Source organism: Phocoena phocoena, chromosome 2 (genome assembly GCF_963924675.1).
Source record: "Phocoena phocoena chromosome 2, mPhoPho1.1, whole genome shotgun sequence".
Taxonomy (NCBI): Eukaryota; Metazoa; Chordata; class Mammalia; order Artiodactyla; family Phocoenidae; genus Phocoena; species Phocoena phocoena.
In genome coordinates, this window is record NC_089220.1 from 127,917,175 (window position 1) to 127,927,417 (window position 10,243).

General features: G+C 39.6%; 1 non-coding gene across 1 annotated transcript; it reads right to left on the minus strand.

Annotated features, from left to right (window-relative positions):
• Positions 1 to 9,343: 9,343 nt before the first annotated feature.
• On the minus strand, positions 9,344 to 9,450 carry LOC136119476 (U6 spliceosomal RNA). The gene has a single exon (XR_010655478.1). It is a non-coding gene; the product is annotated as a U6 spliceosomal RNA (small nuclear RNA).
• Positions 9,451 to 10,243: the final 793 nt, after the last annotated feature.

Consider the following 10,243-nt stretch of genomic DNA (forward strand, 5'->3'; position numbering starts at 1 on the left):
AAAAGAAATTAAGAAATTGGAAAGAAGAAATAAACTGAGTGCTAGACTCCAAGAGGCTCTATTAACCCTTCACTCCATGCCAAAAAATATGCCCAAGAGGCTCTCCATACCAATGCCAAATGATGACTTACTGTCCTTGAGCTGGAGCCGCCCAGGGCTGTTGTTGAGTGTTGGGAGAGGAGGTTGGGGTAGGAAGGGAGGAGGAAGATTTGCCACGATCATGACGTTGGTTACAGGAGGGCTACCTTGATTTCCCATCATCACAGATACTCCTCCAGGTGTTAAGTGTGAACCAGTCTCAGAGGCAGGGAGGAAGGGAGCAAGGGAGCTCTGTAACCTGCTGCTCCCGAATTTTTAGTGCCATCATCAAATCTTTGCAGCCGATGCTCACATTGTGATACTGTGCCTGGGAAGAGATAGTTCGTTTCAAACTCTAGTTACATGCATCCTGCAATAATATGTCCAGCTCTCTGGAAGGGGAACTGTAGTAGATCCATGAATGAAGAGTCAGACTTTTTTGGAAAATTTGTGCCCTGCATTAGCTCATGCAGTAGTATGCTGGTAAATGTTTAACAATAGGCTCCAAAACAAAAAATACTGATGTGAAGCATTTGCCTATTTCCATGGTGTAAATACTCTCACTGTGGCCAATTTTAAGCAATCATTTGTGATGTCATGGATGTAGAGCTGGGCAGAGTTGCACACAGTTGGCTTTTAATAGTTGGTGTGAGCTTTGTCTAGTTCATCCAGATATGGAGTGGGTGGGGAGAAATGTGTTAGGATTCCTTGTCATTGCCATCAGTGCCTGCGGAAATCTCCCCACCTCCACTTCAGCACCCCACCAGCCACACCTGACCGTTCTTGGTGCAGACCTTTTGTCAGGGATGTCCACTATTGTCCCTTACTTCTTAAGCTTGACTTCAGAAGGAAGTCCTGCCTTCAGTTCCCCACTCCCCCTCAGCTTGCCCCACTCACACTTTCCTAACCCCTGGAAACCTGACAACAACAGAGCAGTGCGTTGTAACACCCTCTGGCTGCTCTTCATTCCACCCCCATTGCCTAAAGGGAAACTGAAACTTCATCTCTCTTAAAACTTGCATCTCATTTCTGTAAGACCAACTGAGCCCAGCTGCTTCCATTCCCAAGTTATTTCAAGATCATAAACTCACAGCCCCTGCCCTTTAAATTCCTTTATTCTGTCTCCATGACTAATTATAAAACTAATTATTCTCCAAGGGTCAGATGTCTTTTGGATACCTCCTCTGTCTCTCCCAGGATAAAATTAAAACCTCTGCCATCTCCCATACTCCCATAGAATTGTGGAGCTATCTCATCTTTTGAATGTGCAGAATGGGAGGGATTTCAATTTTATTTGCTTATAAGTCTGTTTCCATTTCCAAGCTGTGTGCTCCAAAAGGCAGAGCCCAGTCGTCTCTATCTTCAGCCCTCAGGGCAGTGTCTGGCATGTGGTCAGCCCTCCATACATATTTGTCAAAGACATAAGTGAATCAATGAATGGAGAAAATTCTAGAGTCATCAGAAAACAGGATGTTTGTAAGAACACTTTTGGCCTTAGGTTACTGAAGATATAATTCAAAATGGCTTAAGTATTATTGACAAAAAAGTTCAAAGGTGGGGCAGTTCCAGGGGTTGGTCCAGTCAGGGTCTCAGCAGTGTTCTGAAGGAGTCCATCGTCCTCCTCTGCTATCCTTTGCATATTGATTTTTGTGAAAAGGTAGCAAGAGAGCTATTTATGGCAGCAAGAAGGTTGCAGCAGCTCCAGGCACCACATCCATATATAACAAGGTCCAAAGATTAGAAAAAAGACTCTCCTTCTTGTATGTCAAAGGAAATTTCCCCAGAAATTCTTTTCCTCTTTCTCCCATAAGCAGATTTCCCCTCATGTGGTAAGGGAAAGGAAATGCAATGATTGACTTGGACGAATGAAAAAGTTCTCTTGAAGTTCATGGCCAGCCAGAGTTCTGGAAGTGGGATGGGAACGGCTATCTGGTAGGCAACCAACAGCTGCCACACATACAGTCAACAGAACTAAGGTATTGAACTGTGGTCCACATGACCAAGCTGTGTGTATCCCACATATATGAGGATGATTGAACATTAGAAAATCTGATGTAATTTATGACACTAATTGTAAGAGGAAAAAAATAATCATCTTAATAGATTCAGAAAAAGCTTGGGATAAAATTCAACACCTATTCATGATTTTTAATAAGATTTAGTAAATTTAATGAAAGGAACATGCAAAACACAGAGCAAACATGTTTAATGATGAAACCTATAGATTTCAGAAACATATGCCCAGAATCACTGTTTCTGTGCAAAACTGTTCTACAGATCACAGATCGGGATAAGAAAAAGAAATAAGTTGTATGAGTTTGAAAGGAAAAAAAAGCTATTATTATTTACAGAGGACATGATTATCTCCATAAAAACTTGAGAGTCTTCAGACAAGTTATTAGTATTAATGAGGGTTTAGAAATATCACTGGAAAGGATATCAGTTTTTATAAAGTCAGTCACCATGGTACATATCAGCAGCAACGAAATACGCTCCTCTAAAAAAAATTTACAATAACAAAATATATAGGTTTCCTAGGAATAAATTTAATAAGAGCTAAGAATGATATTTATGGAGAAAATATAAATCATTGCTAAAATATATTTTAATAGAGTCAAATCAATGAGAGAGATAGATTATATTTATGCATAGAGAAACCCAAAATCATGAAAATTTTTACTCTCTCCCAAATAATCTAAAAATCCAGTGTAACTCCAAACAACATATGAGAAGATTATATGAAAATTGCAAGGCCAACAAATAATAGCTCTTTTTTGAAGACAATTTTGAAGAGAACTAGGACAGAGAGGCCATGTTTGACCAGAAAACAAGACTTATTTTGAAACTATGGTAATTTGACCAGTGTGCTATTAGCAAAAGATCAGATATATAGACCAAGGGAAGAAATAAATGACCCCATAAACTATCTAATGCTTAAACAGAAACAATATATGAGAGGACTGTATTGTAGATCAGTATCAAAAGAACAGTCTACCTAACAAATGCTTTTGGAACAATTGGTTATCTATTAAGGAAAGAAATGAAATTTATCTTTATCTCACACCATATGTAAAAATCAACCCTAAGGAGGATAAAGACATAAAATATGAGAATATTAATTTTTATTTATTTATTTTTATTATTTTTTTGCAGTATGCGGGCCTCTCACTGTTGTGGCCTCTCCCGTTGCAGAGCACAGGCTCTAGACGCGCAGGCTCAGCGGCTATGGCTCACGGGCCCAGCCGCTCTGCAGCATGTGGGATCTTCCCAGACTGGGGCACGAACCCGTGTCCCCTGCATCGGCAGGAGGACTCTCAACCACTGCACCACCAGGGAAACCCATAATTTTTATTTTTTATGAAAACATTTAATAAAACATCTTTGTGATTTTTGTGGTAGGGCAGTACATACAAAGTACATACAAAGAGGACAAATATAAAGACAACTTGATTAAAATGATAGAAACTCTGTTTCAAATATGGAAAGGACAAAAAGTGGGGGGAGAAAACCACTTTTAAAAACTTGATTAAAATTGAAACTTGACTAAATTAAAGCTTGACTAAAACTTGATTAACACTTGACTAAATTAAAAACTTGATTAAAATCAAGTTGATAAATTCAACTTGATTAAAATGATAGAAGCTCTGTGTTTCAAATACTGAAAGGAAAAAAATTGGGGGGAGAAAACCATAGACAAGGATAAGATGTAAAGATGTTTGTGATATGTATACACAAAACATGTAAAGAACATTTGAAATTTGATGATAAGATAATCCTACTAGAGAAATAAGCAAATGATATAAACAGATAATTTGAGAAGAAAATACCCAAATGACCCATTAAGAAAAAATATTCAACCGCATCATAATCAGGAAATGCAAAGCTAAAAGACAGTCAGATTGGCATCAGATTGGCAAAAATTGAAAACTGAAAATACTAAGTGTTGGTGAGAATATGGAGAAAGAGGAAGTACAGAGGAAAATGTGTACAACCAATTTGGACAGCAGTTTACCCACATGCAATAAACATGAAAATGAGCGTACCCTGTGACCCAGCATTTCTATTTCTAGGAAATGTGTCAGAGAAAATCTCACATATGTGCCCAAGGAGACACAGAGAATATAGAAAGTGTTAAGAATGCATGAAAGTATTCAATGATAGAATGATAGAATGGAATGCAAGAACATGCATATCAGCTTCATATACAATAGTAAAAAATTAGAAACATCTTAAGTATTAACAAGAGGATGGTGCATTACACTGAATTATATTTGTGTAGTGAAATACTATACAACAGTAACAATAAATGACCTGGAACTATATGCATCAACGTGGAAGATTCTTTTTTTTTTTTTGCGGTACGCGGGCCTCTCACTGTTGTGGCCTCTCCCATTGCGGAGCACAGGCTCCGGACGCGCAGGCTCAGCGGCCATGGCTCACGGGCCCAGCCGCTCTGCGGCATGTGGGATCTTCCCAGACCGGGGCATGAACCCATGTCCCCTGAATCGGCAGGCGGACTCTCAACCACTGCGCCACCAGGGAAGCCCTGGAAGATTCTTTTTTTTTTTTTTTCCTTTGAGGGTGAATTTATTTTAAAAAATTTTAAATTAAAGTTGATTTACAATATTGTGTTAGTTTCAGCAAAGTGATTCACATATATATGTAAATAGGTTCATTTGTACTATTTTTTAGATTTCACATATAACTGATAAAATATGGTATTTGTCTTTGTCTGACTTACATCACTTAGTATGATAATCTCAAGGTTCATTCAACTTGGATGATTCTTGTATGCATATTGTTGAGTGAAAAGAGTTTCAGAAGAATACATTGTGAACAATGTCATTGATGCACTGTTTAAGTAATGTGTAATTGTGTAAAATGATACTCAGTATTGCTTAGTTGTACAGGATTTTGGTAAAAGTATAAGACATGCCCAGGTATGATGGACATCCCCAAGAGTGAATGGGATGGGGAACACAGACTGATTCAGGTATGTTTGCACAGTTCTATTTTTTAAGCTGGGAGATGGATACGCTTGCATTTATTATATTATTTTCTCCATAGTTTTATATGTCAGAAATATTTCACAATATATTTCTCAAAGATCAAAAGAAAGAGGCAGCTCTCTAGTGACCATAAAGGAACACTGGCAAGTTGATGAACACCCTTTCTGACATGTGTGTCATCTAGAAGCTCATAGGAAATGTCTTCCCATGACCTGAGAAGAAAGTACCACTCTAACATCCTGTGCTATATGGAGCATCTCTCACAGATCCAAAAGAAGGCTGATCTCAACATTCAAAAATTAATTTGAACGACGTGCTTTGGAGCACATTTTTAAAAATTGCAAGTTAGCTAAATGCTTCTGCAAAAATTGGAAACGCTTTCTGAGAAAGATGGTTCTCTCCATGCATCACGAGTTACTCAGTTCTGCCTGAATTATTAGGAAATGCAGGCCAAAGCCCCGCTCAAAGGTTTTTGTCAATTGTTACCCAGTAAGTGTGGTTCCTCGCTTTATTTCTCAAGTCTTCTGGATCATCTGATCTTATTTGATTGTGGAGCATGAATTTTCTTGTTTTAACCTCAACTAGTTCTGCAATCCAACTCAAAGTAGTAGACTTGGAAAATGAGGCTTTTAGCTGGGGAGAACCAAGGGCTGCCCTTGGGAGGTCAGATGCTCCAATGCAATTTTCTCAACCTCTTGATGCTATTTGCAGTTGGCTGTGAAAGGATGGCTTTGGAATTGGCCTGGGGGGTCAGTGAGAGCTAGACCAATCCTTCCTGAGAAGGGCTGCTCAGCCAGACTTGTGGGGAAGGACAGCCCCCAGACCGTGGGCTTAGAGACCGACCCTGACATGTGCTATCTGTGAGATCTAGGCTGATTCACTTAACCTCCTTGAACCTCTGATTCTTCATCTGAAAAACAGTGTGTTTTGAAAATTAAATTAAGCAGTATCTGATAAATCAGCGCACATGAAAGATGTTCACTGAGATCACTAGCCCGATGAAAACTCCCAGGCCCACTGAAACGGATCTGACTCTCTTCTGAGAATGCAAAAATGATCCTTTTGAATTCAGTCCTTAAGGCATTAGTATAAATGAACTTGTAGGTTTGCTTAAACATCTCTGGAAAAAAGAGGGCAATCTATGAATGAGAGACTTCAATTACAGCACTCTATCCCTAAGTGTGGTATGTTCTTCGTTCATGAGAAAGTTTTCAGTGGTGCAATTTTATATACTGAATTTAATGACATTTGGTTTTCCTTGGACTCATCTTTATAGTTGCCTTCTGGTGCAGAATGAATGGGAAACATTCAGCCTGACACGCAGTAGGTCATCAGTAGGTGGAGGTACTGTTATTACTGCTCTTTTCTCTAATCAACACTGCTCCTTGTGGGAGCGTTGCCACATTAAAAACATTAGAGTTCTGCACTGGCAACTGGGGAATCCATGCCATTGGGTTGTAGGAGGGAGGGGAAGACTGCAGGCAATGAGGCACTCAATCCATCACTTGTTCCCACCAATTTCCTAAGAGCTGAGAAAAATAAGACCAATCACCTTCTCTTGAAAAAATATATGTAGTGAAGTAATAAATTCTGGATTGCATGATGGGAGATCCAAGGTGGAGATGGATTTCCCATGCAGTAGTCCAGGCAAGCTGGTAGGATTCCTGTCTTTGGCTGTCCTGGGGGAATCTGTGAGGTCTCTAAGGTCCATTGCTGAGTCTTCAGAGCTTACCTGTATGTCCCAAACAGCCTCAGCCCCCTCCATCATGCTTTCTTGTATTCTGTCATGTTAGTATGATTATCAGTTGCTTTCACCTTATCAACAGATTCACAGCCTCCTGATGGATGATGTAATCACCACGCACTGTACATTTTCAGCACAGAATGATGCTGTTCTCTTTTATCTTCTGTATCCAGCAGGGGATGACTCCGTCAGAAAGAAATTTCACTTTACACATCGTTAGACTATGCTTCAGGCTTTCCCCAACAGAGAACAATGGAATCTTGGCTCCCAAGCGTTGTCATTCACCTGCATCTTTCCCTATAAAGTGGGGCTGGGCCCTGTGAAATGGGTGGTCTGGTGTTGTAACAGTGGTAGGACCAGCTTCTCGGCTGTGAGTCTACATAGTGCCTGGTAGTTAGAGCAAGGGAACCTGATTTAAATAACTAGTGCAGCAAATTTTTAATTCTAATTATTCTTCTCTGGCGGCAAATTCTGAAATCCAGAAACGCCCTGTGTATGTACTTTCTTTTTTGACAAAAGTAAAAGCTTGCATTTATGTAAAAAAGAGTAGATGATATCTCCCCTCTCTTTTTATATTTATATTTCAAAATTTATATTCTGATATACAACAATGTATATTGGGGGAAGTAAGGTCAATATTCTTTATTATATTTTAGGAAGAACTTCTAAGATGACTGAACTTTCTTCAGTCTTTCTTAATGAGGGGTCAGCAATCTTTTTCAAGGGATGGTCTATTTTTTTAAGATGTCTGTTGACTAGAGAGAGAGCCATACAGGAGGAAATAGGGGGGATAGGGATGCATTAAGTGCTTTCTGGCTGCTGGGCAGACCCAGTTGCTGTACGATGCTGACTAATGGAGGAGTCTGAAGCCAAAGTTTCAAGCCTTCATCTGTGGTCCAGCTGCTTAAGAATGAGGACCAAAATTTTGTATGTGACCAATTTCTTCTCTCAAGACTGTCTGATTTTCATTTTGTCTCTAATAGTTCTGCTGGAAGAAAACCCCTTAAATATCTTAACTGAAACAATGCTTATTGGAAGGGAAATCCTTCCTGGGTCAGCAAAGTTGGAGTCCTGATTGTGGAGGCTTTGTGGTCTCTCAGGAACTCCCCAGCCCATTCCTCTCTGCTTCCTTCACAGCTACCTCTGTCTGAGCCCAGCCCTGGAGGGTAGCTGGGACAGGGTACTCAACTTTAGGGGTGAGGTCACATGTCAGTCTAGAACACTTGACCCCAGAGACCTCTGTCATTTCTTTCTCTGGGTAAGTTTCTGAGTTTCTGCAGAGCTAGAAGGCTGTCATTTGGAATGACCCTGAGGGCTATATCGGTCTCCTATATAAGAATGTTATGAAGCAATGAAGGAGGTTGGAGTCTGCTGCTGGCTGCTATTGAGGCAACAGGAAAAGTCAGTATATGGCCTCTATCATTGAAAGCTTGAGTTTGGTATCACATGTGATGGGGAGAGAAAAGAAAACCATCAGTGGAACAGAGTATCTTTATCATTTTAACTTTTAATAAGGCCTCTGATGTACTTACAATATCAGATGGACTTTTCATCATCACAAACATTTAGTATGGCAGATTGCAACCTCTAAGGGTGTGAGTGTCTGTGTGTGTGTGTGTTAAACATTGTCCTGATTTCCCACGCTTGTATTTCATGAGTAATTTCCTGTTAAACATTTATGATGGGGAAAACAGTTTTTCAGAAAGTTAAATATAGAATTACCATATGACCCAGAAATTCACTATTTGGAAATACCCAGAAAAATTGAAAGCAGGGTTTTGAACTGTTATTTGTACACCCTCGAAAAGGTATTGTACACAGTAATGCTACTATTATTCATAGTAACATTATTCACAATAGCCGAAAGGTGGAAACTACCCAAACGCACATCAACAGATGAATAGATACACAAAATGTGTTTATCTACAATGGAATATTGAGCCATAAAGTGGAATGAAGTACTGATACATGCTACAAAAGAATGAACTTGAAAAACATTATGATAGGTGAAAGATTTTAGACATAAAAGGTCACATATTATATGATTCCATTTATATGAAGTATCCAGAATAGGAAACTCTATAGAGACAGGAAGTATATTAATAATTGCCAGAGGCTGGGTAAAGGGGGAAATGGGGAATGAGTACTTTTTTTTAGTCTGTGAGTATCAGAGATTTACTACTTTTTTACATATATATAAATTCTTTTTTTATATTCTTTTCCATTATGGTGTATCTCAGGATAGTGAATAGAGTTCCCTGTGCTATACAGTAGGACCTTGTTGTTTATCAATCCTATGTGTAATAGTTTGCATTTACTAACCCCAACCTCCCACTCCATCCCTCCCCCATCCCCCTCCCCTTTGGCAACCACAAGTCTGTTCTCTATGTCTGTGACTCTGTTTCCTTTTCATAGATAAGTTCAGTTATGTCATATTTTAGATTCCAAATATAAGTGATATCATATGGTACTTGTCTTTCTCTTTCTGACTTACTTCATTTAGTATGCTAATAAAAATATGGAATGCTTTGCAAATTTGCAAGTCAGCCTTGCACAGGGGTCATGCTAATCTTCTCTGTATAGTTCCAATTTTAGTATAAGTGCTGCCGAAGTAAGCATGAGAATGACTACTTAATGGGCATAGGGTTTCCCTTTGGGGTGATACAAATGTTTTGAAACTAGATAGAGGTCATTTTTGCACAACATTGGGAGTATCCTAAATGCCACTGAATTGTATACTTTAAAAGAGTTAATTTTATGTTATCTGAATTTGACCCCAGTTTAAAAAATCTATGGTGGGATTTCAAGAATCCAAGAGCAAAGCTTTAAAAACAGGTGAGAAGAATACATTTCTTTTTTTCTTTTTTTTTTGCGGTACGTGGGCCTCTCACTGTTGTGGCCTCTCCCATCGTGGAGCACAGGTTCCGGATGCGCCGGCTCAGCGGCCATAGCTCATGGGCCCAGCCGCTCCGCGGCATGTGGGATCTTCCCGGACCTGGGCATGAACCCGTGTCCCCTGCGTCGGCAGGTGGACTCTCAACCACTGCACCAACAGGGAAGCCCAACATTTCTTAAATGCTATACACGCACATAGAGACCCATACAGATGTAGATACAGAAGTCCCAATACGGGGACTATTATATATTGGCAAGGTATGATGGTTAATTTTATGTGTCAGCTTGATTGGGCCAGGGGATGCTCAGATATTTGGTTAAACATTAATCTGGGTATTTCTGTGAAAGTGTTTTCCATGAAATGAACGTTTAAATCAGTAGATTACTTAAAGCAGATTTCCTCCCTGATGTGGGTGGGCCTCAACCAATCAGTTGAAAGTCTGAATAGAACAAAAAGGCTGATTGTCCTGAGTAAGAGACAATTTCTTCTGCCTGACTGCATTCAAGCTGGGACCTT